The 26005-nt window shown below is 37.5% G+C and overlaps 1 protein-coding gene across 3 annotated transcripts in view; it reads left to right on the top strand.

Annotated features, from left to right (window-relative positions):
* Positions 1 to 26005, top strand: part of Csmd3 (CUB and Sushi multiple domains 3) — a 930239-nt gene that overhangs the window by 1227 nt on the left and 903007 nt on the right. The gene's annotated exons all lie outside the window — the stretch shown is intronic.

Raw genomic sequence — 26005 nt, 5'->3', positions numbered from 1 at the left:
TGACTCAAGCCATCATTTCTGAACAAGCACTTCTCCGTCCTCGCAGCAGCTCCAACAGACACAGAGGGAAATGCAGCTTGTAGCGGAGCTAGTTTCTAATCATGGGTGCCTGTGCCTTGGAGGGTGGAGGGGCAGTTTTTGGCCCAGGCGCGCCAAGGCTATCAGCACAAACTGGGCGCTTCTTCCTTTGTACAGGAGTGCCTCCCTGAACCGCAATCGGGCCGCGTCTCTATGAAACACTTTATTGTCCAGCTTGCAGCTGGCTGTCCCCTCGCAGAAGGCAGCACATTTGCATTCAGTGGATATGATAATTCATGTTTGGGGAGGGGGAAGTGGAGAGGTTACCTCTTCCTCAGCGATGACTGAGGATGGGTGGTCCGTTCCGAATTTTAATTGACATCCCTAAATGGCAAGAAGTCGCCCCTGCTTTCTGTGACAGCAACTGCTTTGTAACCCCAACCTTCTATTTAGAGCTCTCTCTGTGTGTGTGTGTGTGTGTGTGTGTGTGTGTGTGTGTGTCCTGGCGATAAAAATGCTTGTTCGCCGCGATGTAACTAGTCGATCTATTGCACAAAACCCATCTCAGGTTGCTTACAAGGGGTTGTCGTCGCCAGCCGGGTGTGCGACGAGAGACACGTCTGGGCTTAGTTTTTCTGCCACTCGGAGTGGGTGGTTAATGGTTGGCCCTCGGGCTGCCTGCTAGACACGCGCAAGGCTCCGCGTGGAGGAGTCGCCGGCAGCCAGCAGCAGACAGGGCAGGGGCAAGAAACGTGAAAGCGTCTCCTTCAAGAAGATGACCGAGGGTTAAGTGCGAATTTTCATGAGGTACCTGTTGAGCCAAAGCGTTTCGGGGGCACATTAGAAGGAGTGAGTTGCCAAAGCCGGCAGAGCACGTCAGCCAGAGAGAAGCAGAGCTGGGCCGCCTGCTATTTCAGCTCTAGCTGCCAGCACCTACCGTAGATTACGAAGAAAATGCGCCACAGAAAAAGAAACCAATGTTAATTTGCTTTGAATGGCACTGGCAGTGGGGAAGACCCCTCTCCTCCATCCCTATCTCCTACACTTTGGACCAAGATCTTTGGTCTCCTTTGAGTCTCTCCTAGCTTTAGGGACTTTCTAAAGATGCTGCATGTCATAGTCTGCTTTGGTCTTGTCCAAAATCCATATGGCACAGGTCATTAAAACCTTTTTAAAAAATGGTAATAAAGTTCCTAATTGCCATACCTCTGGTACTTGGTAGATAAGTCTGATACTTTATTTCTCCAAAGACTATCCTCAAATTCAAAAAAAAAAAAAAAAAACAACAACAACAACAACCACACACACACACACACAAAAAAAAAACAACTTGCAAGCGTTATGTGTTTTAAACACTCCAACACCTGGGAGTGGGGGTGCCCATTTTGACAGAGGCTTATTTCTTCTCCTGTATAAAATTTAATTTTACCTCCCTCTCAAGGTTTTCTGAAGGCTGAGATTGCTGCATTCTCTTACACATTGTGTATTCTAGTGTCTAATTCCTCTTTTGTATCCCATGTTGTTTTCTTTTTCTTTTCTTTCTTTCTTTCTTTTTTCCGGGTTACTTGGATCCACAGAAAAGCTTAGAGTGTCTCTGAAAATCCTAACAGAGGCCAATGTGAGAGGTTAGGCAATCCACGGTGCACAGTGTTGTCTGAACGCCTTCATATGCCACCATCTCTCTCTAGTTTCCATCCTTCAGCCTTCACTTTTGACTGCAAGAGCAATGACAAAGAGGTTCAGGGGGAGGAAACGCCTCGTGGTGGAGATTAAGTGGAGTTCGTATGCCTGAGTCTCTTGGGCGGGGCTCAAAATGTAGCTAACCTCCTGGCAGCGTTTCTCTAGCCACCAGAATTACCTGAACGAAAAGCCTTGTGCCTGACACCAAACTGGAGGGCGGTGGAGTTGCAGCTTGGGCTCCTTTCTTGCCTGTGTCTAATTCTAGCTGAAGCAAGGGGAGGTAGGGAAGGAGAGAGGTTGGGGGCTCAGAAATACAAGAGAGAGGGGGAGGGAGGGAAGGAGGGTGAGAGGAAAAGCAGGTTGAAATACATCTTCTAGCTGAATAGTGTTCTGTTTAGGTTTCACCAAAAAAGATATTGTGAATCTTAAGTCCTGGTTAAGGGTCCCGCCCACGTGAAAGAGGACCGCCTGGGTGCTTTCTCACTCTTCCTTTCAAAGCATGGGGGAGGGGGAGTCCAATTATGGCGCAGGAAGGCCCTGTGGTGCAGGCAGCACTCTTCAGCCTGCAGCAGGTGGAAGGTTGGGTTCTCTGCCCCTCACTCTCTCTCCAGTTGCATGCTCTAGGATTTCTCCTGGACTTTGGAAGTCAGGAAGGGTACACCTTCCTGCTGCCTCTGGGACTCCCAGTACACAATGACTAGGTCACAGGGCATAGAGCTCTGAAGGAGGGAGTACCACATACCAATCTCCCCAGGTCATTCTTGCTGGCTGGAAGCTAGTGTCAAAGCAGCAAGAAGAAGCTTGAGCTTTGATTTTTGTCTCAGTCGCTCATGCCAGGGTGGTCTTTTCCTGAAACTCTGTGCATAGGGACTGTCAGACTCATCTTCCAATTGCAAGGCTTTCATCTGACACACCTGAGAGAAGAGGAGGGTGGAAGGGAGAGAAATTGAGGAGAAAGAGGAGAGAGAGAGAGAGAGAGAGAGAGGAAGAAGGAGGAGGAGGAGGAGGACAGGGGATGGAAGGAGTTGCAGAGGGAGGGAGGGAGGGAGGATGTTTAAGAGACTGAGGCATGTTTCTGATATGATTTGGATAGGTGTATCTCCTTTCCGTTTCCTTTGTAAATATTTATTGCTTTTGCTTAAAATCAAAACTTTTGAAATAGAAATGTCCCTTGACTCAGTCAGGTTGAGAATATGTGTGTGTGTGTGTGTGTGTGTGTGTGTGTGTGTGTGTGTGCGGCATCTGTTGTTAGCAGGAGGGAGGATAATGAATATATCTAAGAGCTATCAGGGGCCCTGAGAGTAGGAGTCAGAGTCTACTAAGTAAAACTGTGTAGTTTTGTGGGGTTTCCTCACATTCATTTTCCCTGTGCACCAGATTGTCTCTGGCTTTCATACCACAGTTGTCTAGAGGCAGGACAGGGAAATGAGAAAAAGCTGCATGTCTCCAAAGTGACTGCAGCTGCTGTCCTCATTGAAACAACTTCTGTAAGATACACTCCCTCCAGTAGATGCCAAAGGTCTTTGGGGGAAGACAAAGAATGGAGTCTTCCCTCTGTGAGCTTCTATGACGTCTTCCTTTCTACCTTGATGTTTTGAGGCCAAAGATTGCCAGGAGAGTTAATTTCATGTTTAAAGCACAGCAAAGATTCCAAGCAAGTGGGCCTATCAGGATGAGTGCAGGCACAACAGGCTAATGGAAATAAAACATCATGGGTAATCTCAAAGCCCCAGGACTTCTCTATGCTCTTTTCCTTTGGCCAGGTGACTCCTGAAAGAGGCCTCTGAAGTCTGCTGGGCACTACATAATGAAAATGTAGTGGAGAACCTGTGTAGACAGACCCCTGAGGCAGGAGGAGGATTCCCTTTTCCCTGAAGATCATTCTTTGCTACAGGCTTGGTCCCAAAGCTTTACTAAAGCCAGTCTAAAAGTAAGCCCTGGGAGAGTTTGAATGGTTCCTGCAATTTGGAACTGAAAGTTCCTAGATAGTGATCTCCTTGAAAGCAATCAAAAAGACCCATTGAGGTGCTTCACTTTCTGGAATGTTCCGTGTAGGTAGAGTCAGAAGGCTGTGGCCTTGCAAACTCTAGTAGCAAGAGTGCGTGAGGAGACTTTGTAAAGGAACAGTTTTTAGAATCTTGAAAAGCTCCCTTGAGATCCCTCAAGGAGAAACAGGCAGAATCAGTGGATAAATTAAGTCTTCCTACAATCTCTGACTTAGTTGCTGTTGTTGCCTGTGCTGAAGCTAGCTTTTCTGTCTGCGGAGTGTAGTGGCAGAAGATTGAAGGAGACTTATCTGGTATAGGCAGAAAACACTCCTGCAGAAAATGGCATATTTATGGTTCTACATACAGAAGAACTATTCTGTGATTGACAAAACAAAGGGCAGGTGAGGCAGGAACAATGTCTTTGTGTTTCTAAGGAAACAAAGGCTGTGAAGTAAGATGTTTGCTAAGATTTCAGAGCAAACAAATGTGTGTGGGGATGCCTGGGGACAGGGACTGGCTCTAAGCTGAACTTCCCTTCCATGAAAGCAGATACATTTCTAGTGTCCCAAGATACAAGTTCTTGTACTTACCCTTCAGAGTTTCCAGAAAATATGCCAAATGTCCAAAAAAAAAATTTCAATATTTTATCCATTTGTGGTTAACTATTGTTTTTTTTTGTTTTTTTTTTTTTTTTTTTTGAAGGGGACACAATGTCTCGTGTAACCCAAACTGGGCTCAAACCCTCTGTGTCACTGAGGCTTTCCTTTAATTCCTCATCCGCTTGCCTGGATCTGTCAGGAGCTGGAATTGCAGCCATGTACTGCCATGCCTAGCTGCTGACCAGCACCACCAAGCAGTATTCTCCCTGAGACCCCTGACGCCTTAGCAAGATAACTATTCGAGAAACTATGCCATCTTTCCCTTGAATTTCAAGCGTTCTGGGATTAGAAGCACTCATTGCAAAGGAAGAGAGTACTGGGCAAGGACGTGTGAGAAGCAGAGCATGGTACTCCTCACTGCTGTCTGCAGCTATAATGAACTTCTCATTAGACTCCGTTCTACTGCCCTCTTCCTCTCATTTTACACACAGTGCAGTTTATGGATATAATGAGAATTACCATTTTAATTTTGCATGAGTTGTGTGTGAGGTGATAAAACAGGAACTATAGCAATAAACTTCACCTCTCTACTGTGAGCCTGAGCCGGTGTAGGTGATTCATGGTGCTTTCCAGGCCCATCTCCTACCAAGCCCACAGAATTATGTCAGCATTAGTTTTCCCATCAGGCTTTTGTTTTTTTCTCGAAGAACAGGTTACAGAATGTCACTGACAAAGACCAACTACTTGAATATATCCCCGACTTCACCATCTTATGTTTTTGATCAGCTCACCTTCATGGGACTCTGCCCCTCCAGGCATCAAATCCATTTCTGATGTCAGGCTGTTGTTTCGTGCTGAGGATTTCTCGGGGTTAATGTGTTCTATGGAAGGTAGCTGCGTCCCACAACTGTATCCAAAATCCCTCCTAAAATGTCTAACCTTATAACTTCGGCATGCGACTCTTACAGATGGAAAATGTCAGAGGGGTTGCGGTGGGATCGGCTGTCACAACAGCACTCTCTGCTCCCATAAGCACATTTACTGCCATGCTTTTCAAGGTATCTCTAAGAAGGAGTGCAGGTGCCTCTACAAACATCCCTGCCAAACAGCAGTCTATAGAATCAGGTGATCTGGGAGTTGGGCACAGAGATTAGGTTTCTAACAAGCGAAGTAGTTAATTTTAGTGCTTTCTGAAATTTAAAAACCACTCCAATATAGTGGAAAAACAACAACATCCCACCAAAAAAACAAAAACAAAAACAAAAACAAAATAATAAAAAAAATGACCCAGCAGCAGCAGCAACACAAGAGCTCTGGACGCACACACACACACACACACACACACACACACACACACACACACACTGATAATGCCAGGGAGCATCTTTAGATAAAGAATTAAAAATTTTCTAAGACTTAACTGCACTGTTCATATGCGTCTACAATGGCAATGGGTTTTTGATCCTACTGCACCTATTGGTTTCGTGGGAGCCTAGGCAGTTTGGATGCTCACCTTACTAGACCTGGATGGAGGTGGGTGGTCCTTGGACTTCCCACAGGGCAGGGAACCCTGATTGCTCTTTGGGCTGACGAGGGAGGGATTGGGGGAGGAGGAGGGAAAGGGGAGGCGGCGGTGGGGAAGAGACAGAAATCTTTAATAAATAAAGAAAGAAAGAAAGAAAAAAAAAGAAAAAAAATGTTGTATTTTCAGTGGGTTTGTTGAGGTAGGTGATTTTTTGTGAATCAAGCATACAACCAAGAGCCTGGCAGAATTATTGTTTAATGAAACTTACCTGTGCAAAATGAGCATTCTTCATGGGTAACACTAGTGCTTAACTTTCCCCTAACATCCAATACAAAGTATAGTCTTTTCTCACTAGCTCTTACTTCACGTAGGGTATAAGACGCCAGGCTATTCCCCACCCATGCAATACTCTATGGTTCCTGTTGATCCTCCTCTATTATAAATAGATTCTCTTTCCTGTGTCTATGTGTCAAGAAAGGACGCAAATCCGAAAAAAAAAAGTGTTAGCCAGACTTCTGGACCAATTTCATCCATGCATTTTGCTGTGGATTAATTCGAATGCCAATTGACGGATGTACTTGTATAGATTTGTCTATTCATTATGTCACAAATGATAACAGTCAGAGGACTCAAAGGACTCTTAAATATCAGGAGTGCCATTGCTCATATATTATAAATAAGTACATGTCTACAGAAAGTACCCGTGAATTTGCCAAGGTTACCATGGGCATTAGCTCCTGACATGAGTCTGCTTTATTGGGCATTAGAGACCAGGTTTAATGCTTTATATTTTATAGCTTTTCAATTTGTTTCAGAGTTAGTTTAGATGGTACCAATGAAGATAATGAACCATAAAAGTTCACATCTAAGTACCATATATCAAGTAGAAGCACATAAAACTATTGATCATCACATATTTGTGGAAAAAATACAAGAAGTAGTGGGGACAAAAATGGATAGTTTATGGTAGGAGAAGATTTTCTTAATACTGATTAAAAAAAAAAAACATATGTATGGCTCAGAGGATGATAACACTTGCTGCTAAGTGATAACCTGAGTTCAAATCCTGGGACCTACAGGCTATAAGAAGAGAAGCAACTACTAACATTCATCCTTGGGCCTCCACTCAGGTGCTGATGAGCTGTGGCTGTGGGTGGCCCATGTGCAAAGGCATGTACAAGAAATACATGACTAAGAGGATGCACTAAGCAAATAATTCTATTTTCTGAACGCTTTAACCATCACTGGTTATAGATCCCTAAGTAAAATCAGTTTATAGGATAATGTTCATGTATTCTTAAATTTTAAACATTTTTTCTTTGTAAATTGGCAACAATTTCTTTTCTGAAATGTAAATAATCTACACAACCAATCCTTAATTTCCCTCCTGGGTTTTATTAAGGCTAAGTTACTAGTTACTTTTCTAGTTACATTTCTAGTTACTTGAGAACTAGAAATGTTTTCAAGTGTTCATTTTCATAGGTGCAGTTTCTTTTATCTTATTTATGAAAAAATTCCTCCTAGACTCTACCTTAGAAATAACAATAAATTTTACAGGTATTGAAATTTCATCGACAAACCCAATGTTGTTATGTGGTTATCCTCATAAGTGTAACATATGAAACATTTTTAATTACCCCACGTTTGAATAAAATTCTGGAAGATAAAGACTTTGGATAATTGTAGAACTTGAAAAATACAGAAAGTGAGTGAAATATATAAAATAGCAGATTAATTTTCAGGAAAGCCAAAGTTCTTCCTCTGTTTTATCTTAGCAGTTTTTAAAAGACTGCCTGTCATGGAGGTTTTAAAGTAACAGAACAGACTGTTTAAACATTGAATCACAAATATGGCCAGATACCACTTCAAAAAATAGACAGTATGAGTAATTCCATGAAGCTCAGAGGCACCTGGTTTACAGAGAGACTACAGCATTGTCATGTTTGGGGAGATGTTTTAAAATTCAGCATTTTTCATATTTTGTATGTGTGATGCTCTTTATGCAATGGTTTCAAACAACAGTTCTCACCCCAACACATCATTTCAGTCCTAAACTCGAACAAGCAGCTGAGAAATCCAGATAATCATCTTCATTTGCAAGCTACGCTTTCCCTGTTGCATGCACATGAGAAGCCTGGGCTGGATGTTTTTAGCTCGTGGTTAATAAGAACAGAAACAGAAACCAATTTCTCACAGCAGTTTCAAAACCTAAAACATGTATGTGGTTAAATGCTTATAGGGATCTCCCCAGTTTTAAGTACAAACCTTGGGCTTAGAGAAACTACTTTATAAGAAAGTTTAGAATCACAATGATGTTACATACGCAGCCACCGTGCAGTTACATTAACAGGAAACTGCATTTGTTAGCTACTCCTTCGACATAATTGCCAAAGTTGGATACCTCAGTTTCAGCACAATAGGAACAGAAGATGGTTTGCAGTTTTATAGACAATATTTAGGAAAGGATTTCCATTATAGTGCATGAGATGTCCTTTCTATGCCCTTATCAAATAAAAATCTAGCAAAAGGGCCAAAAGAAAAATGGATTTAAAATTAGTTATTCTTAGATTCTAGTACATCAATTTTGAGTAAAATTTAGAATAAGGAATAGGACGAATGAATTATGGGGTTTACACATACATCAATCCATTAGGATACAATATTAACTAATTTTATCATGAGTTTTTTTCTAAAAAAAAATGTATACTCCTACCAAGTTCAATAGAGTTTTAAGAATGGGAATATTCCTAAATTACGTACAGTTTCTTTTCTAACATTTATTTGCAAGGGTTAATGGTTTTTTTTTAGAATTTTAAAATTATTAAATGACGAATCCACAAATCTTCTTCATTCCTCAAGTGCATCCTGGTTGAAATATGTGCAGTATTGCTCTCCCTTCCCACACAAACACAAAGAGGAAACAACCTACAGAATAAATGACTTGCCAAACTAGTTCTTAGTTCCTTTTCTCCACTTTCTATCTGTTGGAGGGGTCTCCTGGATATCTCTTTAGAGTTAACTGGTTTGGGAAAGAGCAACTTACTGGAGGAGGAGGCTTCCATGCTTATCCCTAAACACTGAGAGTTTGTGAAGCAAGAGCTCCTGAAGGGAATATGTCAGAGAGCAAGGCTACAGGGCTAAAGGATGCGGGAATTTCAACAGGTAAAAAGGTTAACTTAGAAAGTGAATGGCACACTTATACATCATGGTCATCATAAAAAACATGACCAATTTAACACAACTGTTCAAAACAGTTGTTTCGTTGCAAAGGGAATAAACCTTGTTTTCAGATACAGCTATTTAGTACAGTTGCCCTTCCTGAACTCTAGAGTTGGAAACTCTCTTTTGTGTGAACATGTATCCAGAAATGTCATATTAACTTCATTTCAAATGTTTTCCTCATTTTTTTTTTGATTTTTACTAAGCTCTGCATTTTTCTCTGCTCCCCTCCCTGCCTCTCCCCTCCTCTTCAACCCTCATTTTAAGAATTTAAGGCTCAATCCAGGCATAGTAGCATAAACTGCTATTCCCAGCACTAGGAAAACAGAGAAAGGTAGATCTCTGTTAGTTCAAGGTCAGCCTGCTCTACACAGTCAGTTCCAGCACAGCCAGTGATAAGCAGAAACTTTGTTTCAAAAGGCAGAGCAAAATAAATAATCAGATAAATAAATTAATTCACAGACTCCGAAAAGACACGAATGATCTCCCATGAAAAATTCAAGTCTACTTAACTATACTTACTGAATTTTAGGGTTTTCATGGGGACACATTAACTTTAAGAAACTGTTTGAAGTAGGATGGCACATTTGGATATGTGCTCAAGGCCTCCCAGAGTTTGTCTGATGTATTGAAGATGCAGCTGTAGCTGTGTTTCCTGCAACTGTGGATTGCAATGTTGCATTTGATGCTGCAGGTGCACTATCGTCAGCCAAGTTCTCTGGTGAAAGATTGATGATATTATAATTTCACCGATTTACTGGAATTTTCAAATACATGCTAATTTATAATTTCACGTCCATGAACTTGGTGTGGATATAGGGGCAAGCAGATTTGTCACCAAATGTTTTTCCCATATTCTTGTCATCCCTAAATTTTCTCATTCGTGTTGCAAAGCCATACCATTAGCTGTGCTTTCTTGTTTTATTTTGGTTTAGTTTTTCAAGCAATCAGACAAATTTTGTAAAACAAAAAAAAACGAACAGGGATATCTGATCTAATTGTTTTGTTTGTTTACACTATGGAGGTTGCCTGATTTGAAAGAAATTTGAGAACCCTAATGTTCGTCATATCACTGTCTCATGAAAGTCATACCTTCATGATTAAGTCTGTCAACTGAGAAAATAATTCAAAAGCATAATTTTACAATGCATTTTCAGGCTATGAGACTTCTGTTATAGATGCAAAGAAAGGCTCACTTCTTATTAGTCACTTAAAATATAATTACATGTTTAGTTCATCTGAAATTTTTAGATCTTAAATTTGCTTTCAGTTTGGAATCAACAGTTTCACAAACAGTAGTGATTACTGCAGCTCCTTTAGAAATAGAATCTGACTGGTTTCCAGATTTCCGTAACCACGTTAAACTGAGCTGCCTGCACTTTTGTTTGGAGCTTAATGCAGAAGGGGCTGCACCTGCAAGATAAGGGATCAAAGAGAGGACACCTGGGAAAAGGGAGGCTGGCTCATCTCCTGGAGCGCAAGGCAACAACTCCCTCGTTCATTGGCAGCACATTAGGAGTGGCTGACCTATGTAGTCCAGAAGACGCGCTGAGTTTTCACATAGATGGAGCCACTTAGAGCTCGGGTGTCTTTTCTTCTTCTCTTTTATCCTTTTGGCTGCTGCTTAAAGTAAAACAGCTGGATTAATTTCAATGTTTTGTGTAAACAAATTTGCATCCAATCTGCTAATGTGTGTGCCAACCTCCTGCTTTGTGTCCTAGGATGATGAGAAGACGAACTCTCTGGAATGAAATTTATCAGAGAAATGCTCATGGGCCCATGCTTAACCAAGGTTACATTTCTGGTTAATTCTCAGTCGTTTCTTTATCATTTTTTTTATGTGTATGAATGCTTCACCTGCCTGAATTTATTTTTTGCCCCACATGCCCTCAATGCTAAAGGAAGCCAGAAGAGGGCAACAAATCTCCTGGACTGGAATTACATATGGTTGGGAGGGTTCATTTGAATGCTGGGAACAAAACTTGGTCCTCTGCAAGAGCAACAAACACTTTTACCTGAGCACTCAGATCCCCAGCCTTTTGTAATTACTTTAGGAAAAACTTTTGTCCATAAAACCTGGCAATATATGAATATTCCTTTTTCTTCCTGTTAAATCAGTTTAAGAAAATACTGTGTGTGTGTGTGTGTGTGTGTCTATCTTTCTAAGTAACACATGTGGGTGTTTGTAGAGGAGAGAATAGATCAGATAGTCTGGAGCTAAAGTTACTAGCTATTTGTGAGTTGTCCAACATGAATGGATGTTGGAAACCAAGTCAAGGGCCTTGTAGTAATGCAGAAAGTACGTTTTAACATCTGGGCAATGTTTTTTTTTTAATATTTATTTATTTATTATATATCCAACATTCTGTCTGCATGTATGCCTGCAGGCCAGAAGAGGGCACCAGACCTCATTACAGATGGTTGTGAGCCACCATGTGGTTGCCAGGAATTGAACTCAGGACCTTTGGAAGAGCAGGCAATGCTCTTAACCACTGAGCCATCTCTCCAGCCACCATATTTTTATTATAATAAAATTGTCTTTACTCAATAAACATAGTTTAGGGGTTGACAGCTGCAATAGATTTTATTTCCACAAAATACGCAAGTTTCTTATTGTTTGGTTACTATCTAATGGAGACAAACCCTCTACTCAGTGATATATTAAGGTCTCCATTGGATATTTCAGGTCTCTATTTAGCCTGAGTATATAATGATCTAGTCCCAACTCTCAAAGAAGACAGGCTGTATGTGAACACAACACCAAAAAAATTCTTATTACCATGACACCGTCTATTCATTCGGTGGTACCATATTCTTTTGGTAGCATCAATATAGACAATACCAGTTCTGTTTCTGTAATGTACTTATATATGTATACATATATAGGTGTGTGTATTAATAATATATATTTGCAATTTAATAATGTATATTAAAAATTCAATGTTAACAGATAAATACAACCTCCCATTAATATCATTTGGAACTGTCCATCATATGACATTATTTGGGGGAACCTAATTTTCTGTTATACTGTTAGTTAGCGCTCATCTGTTCACCTAGCTGATGTTAACTAGTCTTCACAGTATGATGAAGATCCCACTTGCATTTCTGTCACAGTGTAAGTATAATTGTATAACCATTTACGATAATCAAAATTTTAATCTTATTGCTTCTTACTTAGATCCTATATGAAAATAGCTCTGTCTTCATAATGCTCTCAATTTAAATTTTAATCTTTACCCATTCATTTTTGGTTGCACATGAAATAAACTTAGGTTCATTATCAAGGTGAACAAGCAAGGACAATATCACAATAAAATGTGAATAACAGAAAATGACAGGTTTGTATTGCTTATTATTGTATTTATCTGGAGAAACCTGTCCATGGGGCATAGGCTTTTAATAAATATATTATATTATATTAATATGTTTTGATTTGTAACCAGAAAATTAACATAAAGAAGTACCGAAGTAAATGAGGAAAACAATAACATTGCACAAAGGCTAATTTTACTAGAGAAGAGTTTAGGGAAAAACGCTATCTCCAGAAGAGTAGGATAATAAAATTTCATTTTGTGCATTACCTTTTCCTATTCCTTCATGTGTGTTGTTTTGTTGATTTATGTTATGAAATATGTTCCAACATTTATTCATGTTCAGTTAAGTTCATGTTCTGTTGACCCAGCAGTAATTTAATATATAAACAGCTAGGTTTAATGTTTACCAAGGTACCATATATGAATAGTAGTGTTTCCTCAACTCTGAGTCAAAATATTGGCTATTTATGTAAGAGCAAAACCATGTGTGTCTCTGTTATGTCAATAATCTTGCTTCACACTTTCATACATCAGGTTAGAAGCTTGTGATAAAACGGCTTTTCGTCGGCTGCATGGTTTCACTCTCACTGGTGCAAAGAAAAAGAATCACTGTATGCTCCATGATTACTTCCCAGTGTTCTCCACAATGTAGCATTGACTCATTATCTACATCCTATAATAACACCTGCAGCAATTAACAGGGCGTGGTTATTTAATGCACATGGCATCCCAAGTCAGTGCTTGAAAAGAATTCTCTGTCTCTCTGTCTCCCCTCTGTCTCTGTCTCTGTGTCTCTCTCCCTTCCTCCCTCTCATTTATTTGTATGTGTGTGTATGATTATGAAGGCAATCACATGCAATTATATGTGGCGATCAGAGGACAACCTCAAGTTGACTTTCTCATATTTCATCCAACTGTCTTTTGGAAACACGGCTTTCCACTGGCATGAAACTAGCAAAGCAGGCTAGGCAGACTTTCCAGCTAGCCTCCACCTTCTGCCCCCATCTTCCAGATGCTGGGGTCCTAAACTTCTGCTACTCTGGTGACTGTTTACTCCTATCTATGCTGGGGATAGAATTGATATTTTCTTGCAAAGCAAGAGATTTACAGTTTGTGTTACCTCCTCAGCAGTCACTCATTCTTTCTGGTAATATAACAAAGAAGTAAACTGTTGCATCTTTTACCACAACAAACATAATGTTTCATCAAACAGAGTGTCAACGATTTGGAGAGAGAAAACTGTAATTGCATACATTGAAGCAATCCCTTTCACATGTATAAGAGTACTTGCTTCTGACATGATCCATTCAGAACTTACCCTTATTTATTTTACATGCTGTGAGAAGAAGTGAATGCAATAGAAACAGGAGAAATCAGAGTGACATTTCGGAAAGGTCAGACCTATTACTTTGTCAGAGAGGCAGGTTTCACATTAGTGTTTAGACATGTGTCAAAGGATGCTTTATTAGGGCACAGTTTGCTGCTCAAATGAAAACAAAAATTCATATGTGGTAAATAGTTAGGTGTCCTGATACTGTAGTTTAGCATTGTGCTTACCTGCATTTTTCATTGTATATTTTTCTACTTTAAAATGTAATAAAGGTTGTAAGGGAGCCACACCTATAAACTTTATAAAGATCTCATGCAACAAAGATAAACATTTTTCTAAATTTTGAATCCTATCTAACCTATATTGGAAATTTTGTAAAGGTTACTTATTTTTAAAAATTTACTTTCCTTGTTATTTATAATTTGTGTGTGTCTGTGTTGTTATAGGCACTTAAGTACAATGTCTACAGATGCCAGAAGAGGGCATTAGGTGACTGGGAACTGGAGTTTCAGGCCGTTGTGCTCTGTCATGGGTATTGACCATCAAACTCTGGTCCTCTGGAAGAGCAGAACGTTCTCTTAAACCACAACAATCTCACCAATCTCTGGGTTCATTTATTCAGAAATCTAAAAGAAGCAAATATGTTGTATAGGTGAGGGCTTTCACTAAAAAAAAAAAATAGTGTCTCAAAAATCTGGCTCAGCAGCATGCATCTGCAAGCTCTCACAAAGTAACCTAAAAATTAAATAAATAAACCAAAAGATGTTCTATAAATTACATGGTACTGAATTAGGTTTGACTGAACTGAATTCATCAATTTAGTTTAGATTATACATTTACAAAAATCAGTTTATATTATATACATTTTGAATTTCTATGCACTTTAAATCTTTCTAACTCCATTACTGGTGGATACTGGTATATATTTGCTTTGATTCTCTACATCTGTTTAATTCTGGAATTGGCTTTTCTTGACCAAATATCTCTTAGTAAGTAGGAAAGTGTCTAATATATTACTGCTAATTATAATAGAAGTAACATCATTCTTCTATGGTCTTTATTTTGTTTCCTGACTCTGTTCCTGCTACAATAACTTTTCGAGACTGAACATTGTTCTCCAGAGATTGCCTCTTGTATCTAGAACACTTAGTTCAGCAGTGTGGTGGAACTTGGAGGAAACACGAGCTCTGACTATGACAGAGTTCAATCAATTTTCACTTACTAGTATTGAGCTTTCCTTCAATACTTTTTCTCATTTTTGTTCTATAGTATACCTGTTTAATTTGATTTTTGCTTTACTAATCTTATTTTAGAAGAGTTTTTAAAATAATTAACTCTCTGAAATGTCCTTCTGATATTCCATATATGCCATACTTAAAACACTGCATTTTATTGACAGTCTTAAAAGCTGAGATGACCCAGTGTGAAAGACTTCATGCTTTTTAAATTTCCCCAGTCTTAACGAACTGCTTCTTGTTGAAAATACATCTGTAAATTTATCTCTAGGAAATCCCACCCTTGTATCCTTGCTCTCCACAAACTCACTAGTTCAAATTAGACTTCATTTCCTCACATCTGTCAAAAAAAGTATTTATAACTGGTAATATGCCCATATTTAAGTAGAGTGTGCATATTCTAGCTTCTTCATGTGGCGCAGCTCAGAATCCATGTTCTCAACAGTGGTGGTCTTCATTGAGTTTTGCATAGTGCTTCTTAAAAGTATAGTGTTAACAAATTGCAGGTATGTTATTAAACTGAAACACCATAGAATATTAGCAGACCTATTTTATGGCATCTAGAACATCATTTTTTCATATTATTTTACTCCTATTGGTTAAAATTTAATGGCTTAAAGTTTATCTTTTTTTTCTGGAATTAAGGAAAACTAGTTTTCATTTCTCTGGGCGTTGGATGGGTGTGTATTTTCAGTGCACACTTGTGGAGGTGATAACACAATTTTGAAAGTGAGCTGTCTCCTTCTTCCATGATGTTTCTGGGCATCAAACTCAGGTCGTCAGGCTTGACCAGTGCCTTAGCCCCTGAGCCACCGAAGTAGATGTTTGTCATTCTTTTTTTTTTTAATTTTATTGCTTTATAAATAATACCATTCAAAATTTCCATCTCCTCCCCTCCTCCCATTTTCCTTCCACTTCCCCCTTCCTCCTCCAGCCCTAAGAGAAGGCAGGGTACCCTGTCTTGTGGGAAGTCCAAGGTCCTCCGGTCTACATCCAGGCCTAGAAAGGTGTGCATTCAAACAGACTAGGATCCCAAAAAGTCAATACATGCAGTAGAATCAAATCCCAGTGCGATTATCATTGGTTTCTCAGTCAGCCCCCGTTGTCAACCACATACAGAGTCCAGTTTGATCACATGCTCGTTCAGTCCTAGTCCAGCTGGCCTTGGTGAGCTCCCATTAGATCAGGCACACGGTCTCCGTGGGTGGAAGAAACCCTCGTGACCCTGACTTTGTTGCTCATCTTCTCCCTCCTTCTGTTCTTCATCTTGACCTTGGGAGCTCAGATGAGTGCTCCAATGTGGGTCTTTCTCTCTATCTCCATTCATCGCCGGATGAAGGTTCATTCTTTTTCCGATCTTCTAACTGGTTTCAGATAATGCGCTGAGCTCTGTTATTCCTAACAAGTTCCAGTTTACTGTTCAGTTGAACTTTCTGCCATTGGTTCTAAGCTGTGTTACTATTCTGAATCCTTTCTGTTCATCTTTAAACTTTTAAAATATTTTCTCATATAGTATATATTGTTATGAATTGTCCTCAATTCCCCAACTGTTCTCCAGATCCTCTCTGCTTTCTTATCTACCCAAATTTCATAGTTTTTATCCCTTTCTCTTCCTTCCCCTCCCTGTTTCTCTCAGTCACAGGAACATAAAAACGACAAACCCCAAACCAGCAAAACAAAAGATGTTTAAACAAAATCAAACACACTGACACAGAAAACAAAATAAGCAAACAAAATAAAAATTTCATCGTGGAGTTTGTTTTGTTTTGAGCGACATTTCTGGCACACTCCTGGCAAATCATTTGTCTGAGAGCTTGTAATGTCTCCCAAGTCTCAGCTCCTTTCTGAGAACAACCAGATGCCTTGCCATTGTTTTTTTTTTTTTTTTTAAATTTTTTCTTTGTCAGTTCTACCTTTTCTGTAAAACTTTTTAAATTTGTCCTTTAAATTTAAACACATCATTTTTCCACATCTCGTGCCCCTTCAGCCTTTCCCAGGACCCTCGTCTTATTTACTACCCAAGATGGTTTTTATTTGAGCAACCAAATACATTTACTGTTGCCCATAAATCCACTGGAACAGGATGTTTCCTTTTGGTCCAGGTATCACTGAAATTCATTTGTAATATCTGCTTTCAAGGACTGGCATGTTGTCTTGTAGTCAAAAAATGTTCACTGTTGAAATACATTTTAACTTTGTTTCTTAACGATTCTCTGTAGCCTCTTATTAGCACTGTTAAAATTACCTTCAGCAAGTCGGGTGGTGGTGGCGCACGCCTTTAATCCCAGCACTAGGGAGGCAGAGGCAGGCGGATCTCTGTGAGTTCGAGGCCAGCCTGGTCTACAAGAGCTAGTTCCAGGACAGGCTCCAAAGCTACAGAGAAACTCTGTCTCGAAAAACTAAAAAAAAAAAAAAAAAAAAAAAAAAATTACCTTCAGCCCAGAAATTAACATTCCTTCATTCACATCCATAGTTTCACTCTTTTTACTTTCTCTTTTGTCTTTAATTTATTACAAATAAATTGTCATCCAGGAAATGGTGGCATACACCATTAATCCTAGCACTTGGGAGGCAGAGGCAGTCAGTTCTCTGAATTGAAGACCAGCCTGGTCTACAGAGTGAGTTTCAGGACAGCCAGGACTATAAAGCAAAACCCTGTCTTGAAACAAACAAACAAACAACTACAAAAAGCCAAAACAAATAAATTATTAGAATGCAATTAATATCTATCTCTTTTGAAAATATGTCTCTCTACATTATTGTAGGACTTGTTGAAACTTCTTACTTTGTTGTTGGAAGTTTTACTCCAGGATTTGTCTTCATAAAGTTAATGCCCTAATCACGTTTTTGTGTAACCAGAGACTGTGGCTTTGTTCCCGGCCCAATATTGGGTCCCAGACCCAAATAACCAAAAAAAAAAAAAAAAAAAACCTTTAGTAAAAACCACTTTGTTGGGCCAATTTTTAGCTAGCCCTTGCATCTTAAATCAACCCATTTCTAATAATCTGTGTATTGCCATGAAGCTGTGGCTTAATGGTAAGGTTCTGACATCTTTCTTTGGCAGCTACATGGCGTCTCCCTGACTTCGCCTTCTTTCTCCCTGCATTCAGTTTAGGTTTTCTGCCTACCTATATTCAGCCTTGCCATAGACCAAAGAAGCTTCTTCATTAACCAATGGTAAAAAAAAAATCATATTCACATACAGGGGAATACTACATCATTTTTCATTAGAATCTTTATATTCATGGGCATGACCACATTCGTTGAGGAATTGGTTGTGTTTTCCTCTAGGCAGCATCATGGTCTATGACTTCTAATATCTTACTGAAGCTGACTCATTGACATGTTTTATGAATTTATCTCTGAACTGCCAATGCTGTATATTAACTATCAATGATAATTGTAATACAATCCCATATTTTTATGTTAATAAGTATAAAATAGACAGCAAGTGTCATTGATTATCTGATACTTTGTGTCAGATTAGTATTTCTGGCTTTCCCTACTTCTTATCTTGTATTAATAGTATATATCTTTACTTGACTCATATTACTATAAACATCTCCAGAAAAAAAATAATAGCCCTCACCCTGGGTGATTGGCTTAAAGAGGCATATATCAGCAAATGCAAGGCGTTCCTCTATTTGTAGGAGCGCAGGGAATGTTAAGATGCTAAATTCTTTCTGCAGCGCTAGGGAGATGTAACAGGTGAGTGGTTATTTGCAAGGCTGACACAGTTTATAGAAATGGAATGATGATAGTTTTCCACAGCATGAATGAATCTGACATTTTGTTTAAGAGATGCAATAATTTGCAATGCCAGATACTCAACTTTTAAAAATTTAGTAGATTGTATCAGACTGCCTCGTGAAAACTGCTGCTACGTTACAGTGCTATTGGCAAGAAAACTGAAACAGCTGTGAGGATGTGACATCTATGCAGCACAATTCTGTTCGTTCACAGAATAAATCTCCAAGGAGGTAATGGAAAGGGGAATACACTCCGTAGATTTTTGGTTTGTTTGTTTGTTTTCACCATTGAAAAAAAAAAACCTGCATAGTTTGGTTTGCCTTGTAAATTGTGGCAAGATTATTCAAATCATAAATACAGAGGTACCTTTTTATTTATCTAATACAAAATGTTCTGGTACAAAAGTACTATATAAGTTATAATATAAAAAGAAAGGCAAAATAAGGCACTTAAATTCTGCACATTGATACACACACACAGATTTCATTCTGTGAAATGCATTAGGAACATACATCTTATTTTTCAACAACGTTTATGTATTGGATAAGCTTCAAAAGCTTTACTCAGAAAGGAACAGTCTACATATGTATGTTGAGGCCAGTTGCATTTTAATTAATATTTAAAATGGGTTTTGATTATTTTATTTGCATCTTATAAGAAGCTCACTGCTACTTATGTAGAATTCTCATTAAACACTCATTATATATTACACTTTGGAGAAAATTTCTTCCTTAGGAGTTGCTACTTTCTATGACACTGGATCAAGAAAGTGAAAATATTTGCAGGGAATTTTAAATTTGCATTTTAATTTCTCAGTTACTCAGTTTTCATAATAAAATGCTGCTTCTTACCTATTCATATCATAAGCTCAAATTATCATTGGAAAATGATAGCATCAAAATTATTTATCATATTCAGAACATTCTAAAATGTGTACATCATTTGAAAGGTCTGTTTAAATACAAGTTTAAAAGTTTGGGTATAGTTTTAAGAGGATGTATATCCCTCCTGAAAAACATAATTTCTGTTTTTCTATTATTTTTTGATGCTTTATCAAAGCATTGATGTGTTTGTCAAAGATTTTCTATGTACCAATTCTTTTACAGATAAAATTCTTTGACTATGGGGTCTGGTCTGATTTCTACTTTACTTTTCTTCTGACACACAATCTTTACTGAGGAGGATCAAAATATTTTTCATATGTGTTCATACTTTTTCAGCTCCATAAATACAAAATGGCACTTCGCTGTTCAACAACCTGAAAATCATTTGAATTGAATTGTGACTCATTAAATACAAATACAGTTTTGATTTTGACCTTTTGAGATCAGGGATGTGGAAAGTAGTTTTCAACTTCAATATACTCAACTGCTGCCATTTGTCTTGTTAAGAAAATGAAATTTCATGTGATTGTTGTTCCTCGACTTTTCCTCTCTGTCTTTTAGCACTCCCCTTTGTACAAATTATAAATAAGACTCTCTATGGAGTACTTAAGTTTCCTTGAGCAACTGGAAGCTAACGTTTTCCTATTCTTTTTAAGTAAAATATAAATATTAAAATTATTCACATGTAATCAATATATACTATTTTATGGTAGCTTTATTTGCTTCTGCCCTTTCAGTTTCATTTAATTTTATCTAATTTTGTGGAGACGATAATTTTGTACTTTGTATGCAGTACATTATGGTCTATGCTTATAATGCCCAATAATCATATTAAGATTACTCTCTCTTCAAATATTAATTTTGTTAGAACTTTATTCTCATGCTGATGTTTTGAAATATATTATAAATTATTAAGCAAGTATTATTCTGGTAAACTGAAAAAGAGTCCTAGATAATTACTAAGAACTGTTTGAATTTTTAAATTTTGTGGTTTTGTATGTCATAATGCAGACTTAACATTTATGACACTGGTTTCATGTAGCTTTAGAAACCCTAACCATTATACTTGAAAAGTTGTATAACAAATTATTTGTAATTTTAAAAAAGTTACAAATGTAATTCTAAAAATGTTGAAAAATATTAAGATTAGACTGTGAACAAACATTATTAGAGTCATAGTTCCCATTAAAGAGATTTATCGATCAATTTTGAAAGAAGCAATGTAACTTAATGGGAAAAGTATATTTATTTCACAGCTAATGTTGAAGATATATAAATTAATTGTCATGTCATCTTGGTCTTTTTAACATTACACTGAAGGTGTTATTTGAATATACCGAATGGTATTCTAAACATACATTATCTATCTATCTATCTATCTATCTATCTATCTATCTATCTATCTATCAACTATCTATCTATCTATCTATCTATCTATCGTCTATCTAAAACTATTGTTCTTATGATAGAATCTCATGCCATTTGGCCTCCTTTCATAATTGCAGTGAGGACATTAGGGATCTTTGTCAAAGAGAACATATGTAACATAATTATAATACCTTTGTACTATGAAGTATTCTTTCCAATATATATATTTTGTATCTTTCTTGAGACAGTATATTTTCTCTTCCCCCACTTTATATTTTTATCTTGTGTACATTTGCTGTGGTCGTGGTGAGAGGAACATCAGTCTTTAGTTTTGTTTTTGGTGATTGAATGCTCGGCAAGCACTCTCTTGGTTTTAAGTGCATCCAGATTTTGAAATAAGACAACATTCAATATTTTCAAAATGTATCCATAGCTCAACCAACACTCAAACAAAAATATGCAAATACTTCAAATCTATGAATTGTTTTTTTTCCTTTCTTTCAACAGTTTTTAAAATCAAAGATGATTCATGTCTTGATCATGGATGTATTGAAGGATTTTTTAAAAACTCTACCAACAATACTGTGGAAAGACATAATCTCTTTTTTAGTTAAATTTTAACACAACCTGGTATTTTGCCTGCCACAGACAAATCAAGCTGTCATCACAGAAACTAATTAAGTCATATTTATTTGAAAATTTTGACTGATGTAAACTTTTAAAAGTATCTAAACGTTCTCCACCCCCTCAGTTTCCCCAATTCTTTCTGCTTCCTCTTCTCTGGGGTTCCCTGAGCTCTGCTGGAGGGATTGGATGGAGGCATCTTGTTAAGAGAAATGTTCCCATATTCCCAGCTTTCTCAGAGTGGATGGAGGGAAAGGCTCTCAAACAACTGGGCAAAGGTCATATGAACTCAGAAACACTGAAGCCGCAGTAACAGGGTCTACACAGGTCTATGCCAGGTCTTCCGCATAAATACTGTAGCTTTCAATTTAATTATTTTATGGGGCTTCTGAATGTGTGACCAAGTGGGTCTCTGATTCTTGTGCCCACTCCTGGAACTCTTTTATTTTTTTCTTTGCTTGTCTTGTTCAACTTCAGTGTGATGGTAATTGTTTTATCTTCTTATGTTTTATTTTGTTATGCTTTATTTCTATCCTCATAAAAGCCTGCTCTTTTCAATCAAGAGAAAGACAGGAAGGGAGTGTCTCTGGAGAATGGGGAGGTGGGAAGGAACTGGCAGGAGTAGAGGGAAGGAAAGCTGTAGTCATATTATATTTTATTAGAAAAGAGGCTTTGTTTAGTCAAGGGCAAAACGTCTAAGTCATGCATTTCATTAGCCAATTAGTTTCCGTTTATGAAAATTTGAAGAATTATCATCAAAACATAAATTGGTAAAAATTGCATTAATTTCACCTTGAATTTTCAGAATTTCTTAAACTAAAAAAAGTCATTATTAGGTTCTCAAATTTTGTATCAAGTAAAAAATGATATTTGAAATCCTGTATTGTATATTCAACTGTTTGATTACTTAATATAATGTATTTATTTTTAGAAATAATTTTTAAAACATTTGCTTATAGTTTCTTACAAAATTTCAAAATTTTAATATATAATTTAGTTTACTGTATCTTTATTAGTTACTGATTTTATTATTATTTTGCTTTATTTTACATTTTGGGTTATTTGTGTGCCCACACACATGCACACAAACACACACACACACACATGCAGCTATGAGAGCCATTGCACTCTGAACACCAATAGAAATAAATTTCAGTATTTAATTTTTATTTAAAGCAATAAGAATGATTAATTTTTAAACATTAAGATAAAACTACTTACCTTATGAAAATCTTGTAAATATCATTTGTTTTATTATTTCCCTTTACTTCTTTTGTGTCTGTGTATGTTAACATATATTTAGGTGAGTGGTAATAGTGGACAAATTAATTTTGTTCTGCTTTTGGTTGGTGGTGTTTGTTACTTAGACTTGAAGTCTGACACAGGCTCTGTTCATTCCTGGTAAACTCTCATCGCTGTGCTTTGCCCGCAGGACCTACTGTTTGTTTTGCAATTGGTTCTAAAGTCATGTTTAAATGGAATTTTCTTGTATTATTTTATGTATGTATGTGTGTGCACTGTTTGGTCATGCACATTATGCACATACATGAGGTACACTAAGATGTCGGGGGACAGTTTGTGGAATGTGGACATCCCTTATGATGCAAAGAGACAGACTTAAGGCTTGGTGCCAAGCGCCTTTTCCTATTGAGCTTTCTTGCTGACCCTTCATTCCCTATCAGCAGTTTATTACCTCTGATTAGAAAATGTGCATGACTTGTTTGAAACTAGAAGCATAAACTCATTCTCTGAAAACAATGAGCATTTTCATTTCATTACAAGAGGAGTTTTCAAAGGTATCTCTGTGAGTTTTACTTTGTGTATACTGTAGTATTCACATATAAACACATTAAGTGCTTATAGTTGCATGGGAGAAGTGAGAACGTGTCAATCGACTGCTAAATCTTAAAAGAGACATTTATACCATCCCTTCAAAGGATCAGCAAGCATTCTGGAAGGGGGGGGAGGATTGTAAAAAGGGGATATGGAAAAGAGTGGCTTAGTGTCTTCCTTTCTGCACTAAATAGTCATTTCAGCCATGAACTCCGTATCTGGGGATGGCTGTTGTGGGTCAGGTGCAGTAGCATCAACCAGAAGTGGACAGAGGAGAGAGTCAGGAGACTCAAGTGAAAGCTTCCAAATAGAGGAGCAGGTGCATGAATGAGGAGTTCTGTGACATCTACAGATATGTCATGTGTTTACCATTGTAACTCAACATTATAATTGAAAAAGAACTTCACTTCTTCTCTTGTTATCTTTGGTGATTCATAGCAAACATGTTTCCTTCAAAATGTGATGTATTAGTCAGGTGGTGGTACGCCTTTAATCCTAATACTTATGAAGAAGAGGCAGGCAGATCTTTGTAAGTTCAAGGCCAGCCTGATTTACAGAGTGAGATCCTGGACAGCCAAGGCTACACAGAGAAACCCTGTCTTCAAAAAGGATATATTTCACTCCTCCTCCTTTCTACTATTACTAACTTGTACAAGTCCAAGGACTGATAAGTGGATGAAAAGGAGAAATGAGTGGTAACATTCACTATTTGTAGCAGGGAAAACCCGAACCTAATTATTTTTAAGTGAAATAGTTTCTTTCTAGAACCACAGACATTGCTCTTATGTGAGTCTAAAGAGTAGACTTTACAGAAATTGAGGATAAGATTGTAGTTAACAGTTTTCCAGCTGGGTAAAAATAAGGGGACATTGTGGAAAGGTTGCTTAGTATCTAGTTGTAAGAAAAGAGTAAGAAACTCTAGTGAATGTGTCCTGTGAAGCCCAGAGATTAATAGAATTGCTTTCAGTTTTCAGTGGGGAAAAAAATAATAAGGTTTCAAGAAATAGCTACAATGAACTGATTGTGAAATATGTCCACGTATCAAAATAGCAAATACTGCCCCATTAATGTGTCTAATTTTTATGCTTTATGTAAATTAAATGTGATTAAAATAGTATTGAATTAAATAAAATAATTTTAAATATTGCTCATTTTTAAACAGAAATAACTTGTTTAAATACACTATATGTGTTTCTATAGCAACATTTAAAATTGTATCTTAAGCAACTAAAGTCGCTAAGTAATGTTATTTTGGAATAATCTAATTTGATTTCTAAATCTAAAGTTATCCAAATACCCGGTTTGCCTATAAGACAAAATAAGAAAATAAATATATAACAACTGGATAAACATCAAAGTGTTATGTAATATGTTTTTTTGAACTAATTAAGATTTAATTTTTAAGTCTAAAGTTGACAAGGGCTATATTTTATAATGAAGCCAAAATGAGATAACCATTGAATAAACATAGTTTCAGAAAGCATCGGATTATAAAAGAAATGTGATTAATTTCTGGTCTTGGATTAATTATGTATAATTTTTAAAGAGATTGCTGTTTCCTTTTTCCTGTTTCTGATTATCTGTCTCCCATATGTGTGATTATGTGTCAATGTGATAAGTAAATAGATCTGAGGCTGGGAGAAGAGCTTAGTAATAGAGCATTTGACTCCCTAACAGGATGCCCTAATTCCATTCCCAGTCCAGAAAAAAAAAAAAAAAAACAAAACAGAGCAAATAGCAAAACAATGACCAAATAAGCCTCGCCCGCAGACCTTGTTTTCAAATCCTTAACTGTAGGACTTTTAATATTAATTTTTAGTGCTTGGCCACTTTGGTTTTTACATCTGTAAAATCACCTAAATTGCTGTGAAGCTGATACAATTACAATACTTTTCTACTATATATTTAAGTAAACTTTTGTGCAGAAAGACATGTAGGGATGCATTGCCTTTTACTAGGTGGAGTGGTTTTCCCAGCACAACCATCTCAGTGTATACTGTATTTATCACATTTTTATCACTGATAGCCTTCCTTTTAAAATTGTCCATTGTAATTTACAAAAGAGCAACTAAGTTCTGATAATTTATAGGTACATTTTCTCTGAAGTGACAAATTTGCCTATGGGTTGCTGTTAATGAGGAATAGTCAATTATCTCATGAGAAAGCTATAATAACTTCATATACGCTAAATGGTTTTCTCTCTATCCCCTCCGCGTCCTCTATCTAGAACCCCTCCTTCCTCCTCCTAATTTACTTATTCCTCCTCCTCCTTTGAGATTGGATCTCAACATGCAGCCCTGACTAGCCTGGAACTTGCTCTGTAGACCAGGCTGAATTTGGAGTCACAGAAATCCACCTGCCTCTTCCTACCAAGTCTTGGGAAATATTACATGCCCTTCATATCCAAGAGAGGCTATAAGGCTTATTTCACTAAGATAATTTAGTCAAAGTAGCAGCAATGTGAAGTAAGTTCTTCCCATCTTTCAAGTAAGAATCCGGGGCATAGTAACATGTAATAACTTGCCTCAGTGTATTGGTGTCAAGTCGTTGAAACAATATTAAAAATCATACACTTTGATTTATTTCAATTTCTTATTTTTGCAATTATTATTCTGCAAGTAAGAATATTTTTGAG

Source organism: Alexandromys fortis, unplaced genomic scaffold, assembly GCF_014885135.2.
Source record: "Alexandromys fortis isolate MF-2015 unplaced genomic scaffold, M_Fortis_MF-2015_v1.1 scaffold_17, whole genome shotgun sequence".
NCBI classification, from domain to species: Eukaryota; Metazoa; Chordata; class Mammalia; order Rodentia; family Cricetidae; genus Alexandromys; species Alexandromys fortis.
Note: the sequence above shows the minus strand (reverse complement) of the source record. Positions and strands in the feature narration are given on the sequence as shown.